The sequence below is a fragment of the Pundamilia nyererei genome, unplaced genomic scaffold (genome assembly GCF_000239375.1).
Source record: "Pundamilia nyererei isolate P.nyererei 1_Seehausen unplaced genomic scaffold, PunNye1.0 scaffold00733, whole genome shotgun sequence".
In the NCBI taxonomy this organism is placed as follows: domain Eukaryota; kingdom Metazoa; phylum Chordata; class Actinopteri; order Cichliformes; family Cichlidae; genus Pundamilia; species Pundamilia nyererei.
The window spans coordinates 33,534-36,418 of NW_005188134.1; positions in this window are offsets into that span (position 1 = coordinate 33,534).

Sequence of the window (2,885 nt, forward strand, 5' to 3'; positions counted from 1 at the left end):
GAGAAGTAACTAGTAATGTAACTAAGTTACTATTTTAAAGTAACTTACCCAACACTGGATATGAGTGACATGATATGATATGAAGATGATATGATGATATAATAAAGAAAAGAGCAAAAATAAGGTTTGCAATAAAACTAAAACATCACAAAAAAAGATCACTTACAATCAACAATGTACCTTTAACCTTCCTGTCGTGTTCGGGTCAAATCTGATTTACAAATTAAGAAATTCATAAATATTGTGTTTTACATCCGATTGCCTCAAGTCCTCATGACATCCTCCACACTATCCAATTGAACATATAAAAGTGATGAGCACCTCTTTCGTTGAATTTTGAGTGTTTTAATCAACTTTGTTACATCTGTGGTGTTCCGGTCAAAGGTGACCACCATAGGAAATGAATGGGCATCCACCCCACCCCCACCCCCTTTAGCCTCTGACCCCCTGTCCCACTGAACGACTCACTGAACGACCCATTGACCCACCCACTGAACTGAATTTGGTGGTGAACAATGTTTCTTATGATAATTTAAGAGCTGATAATTCATGATAATAGAGTACGCGGTGAGGGTGAATGGTGCAACCTGCCCACAATGTAACAATCACATGGTAACTCGCTCTCACCAGAAGAAAACAGATGCCCCTTGTTTAAAAACCCAAATCCACTCCAGATAAATACAACTTTATTACATGCAAGTGTTTCCCTAAGGAAATCATTGGTACCACTGCAATCGTGTTATCATAAACACAGCAAACCAATTCCCAAAAAGCATCTAGGCAAGGCCTAATTTTCTATAAGGTGTGAGCCTCAGCTCAGGGATTGCACATTGCCCGACTAATATTGCACATGGCCCAGTTAACATAAAGAGCAAACCCAAATGCAAAAAAATATAAAATAAATAAATAAATAAATCTGTTTTAAAATGTGACCCATACTCTAAAACAAACTAGGGAGAAAGAGCGACAAAAGGAGAAAAGGAAAAACAGTCACACAATCACATGTGCAGCCCGTCCTCCAGCTGACTGCTATGTTTGCTGCACCACTTGCTTTGTGTCTTCTTAAATCACTACTTGAATCTCTGCTTTATATAACCACAGTGTGTGTAAATGGCAACTGAATCTTCTCAGACTCATTACCTTCCCAAATCACCTTTGTTCACAGCCACTCATCAGCACAAAGGAGAGAAGAAGAGCGCCTGCTGCTACTTCCTCTTTTATACCCTCCCTTTGATGCTCTGGGTCCTAAAACCTTCACCATTAAATAAGTAAAGAGAAATTCTCATTAACTGAAAAGACAAAAAATTAAGAGGAAGGATCTTTTCATTGTCATTATGCATTCACAAACAACACTTTGTTTGGTAACGCTCGGCACTGAAGACAAGGGGCACTTAGCTCATTACCTCACCCTTTTACATACATACATACCCTACATACACTACTAGTCAAAAGTTTTAGAGCACCCCAATTTTTTTCAAGTCTAATGAAAAGCTTGAAATAGTACAAACTTAAGTGGTAAAGTGCCAGAGATGAAAAAAAAAGGCAAGGTTACACAAAGAAAGGTGTCAGTCAGTACAGTTTCCTTCACCATGAGGGAGGCCGCCAAAGGGACGAATCACTTTACTGTTTTTCCAAAGTTTGTCAGTGTGAACAAGATTTCTCTCTGTGGGGCTACCCACGGGGGTGTAAAACTGTAGCAGCGTGTGCAAAGCAGACACTCTTGTGTATGCAATGGTTTATTTGTGCGCCCGCTGTTGAGTTGTACATGCGCGGGTTGTTGATTTTACATGCGAGGAATTTAATTGGGCCCGTGAAATGAATATATTTGTTCTGATGATTTTTTACTTGCACATTTATTATGAGTATAACTCTAAGAACGGAACACTGCTCATAGCTGAAGTCTGGCTTTTTAATTAGTACATGTGGCAGTGTAAGTAATCCAACAACAGCTTTACCGACCTGATTACAACCTGCTTAAATATCAATTAACAAACAAACTGAGATATATATACATAATATGTGTATGCGTGATATAAACAGTAGCGCGGTCATGGTCGGCTGCCTGTACCTAAACTATCAGGGCCTATTTTCTGCTCCAGTCCAGTCCAGGCTCCACCTTTTTGCTCTTTGCTGTGTGCCTGCAGACAGACTCCATGTTAAACTATGACAGCATCATCTTCACTTCTGCCGTTGTAGCCCCAGTTAGCTTAGCGTTGCCATATCTTTCATTCACACCCCTGTTCCTGCATGTGTTTCTACTGCAGGTCTTTCTTTAGATGCAAATGTGGGTGAAACGTTTGCACAGTGCTTGCACAGAGCTTCCACAGTGACACTATAGAGTCGTGCATTAAACGACGCACAGAAGTAAAAAAATTTGCACAAAGATTTTTAAAAATATTTGAGTTTCAATTCAATTCAATTCAATTCAATTCAATTCAATTCAATCTTTATTGGCAGACTTCATGTCCATAAAAACAAGACAAGAAACACACACACAACTCCCACACAACACAAGGTATAAACCATTAAATATATGTATATAAATAAGTATATAAAACATTAGTAAAAATATAAAACCATAATATACATAAAACACAATTACTTAAAATAAATCAATAAGTACACAAACACTTTAACCAGTGCTTTCTGAGACTGGATGAGTAACGGGAACCACTCACTGTCGGATCTGTAAGTGCTAAAATTATACTGTTACTCAAACCATCCAGTCGTTCTCTAAAATTGAACATTAACTTTCTTAAAAGTGCTTTAAAAGTCCAGACACCCACAGCTACAAACATCTGGCTGGCACTACCACTTCTAGGTATCCTGCAAAGGATTCTCATTGCATCATTATATGCAACATGCAGCTTCTGCATGCTACATTG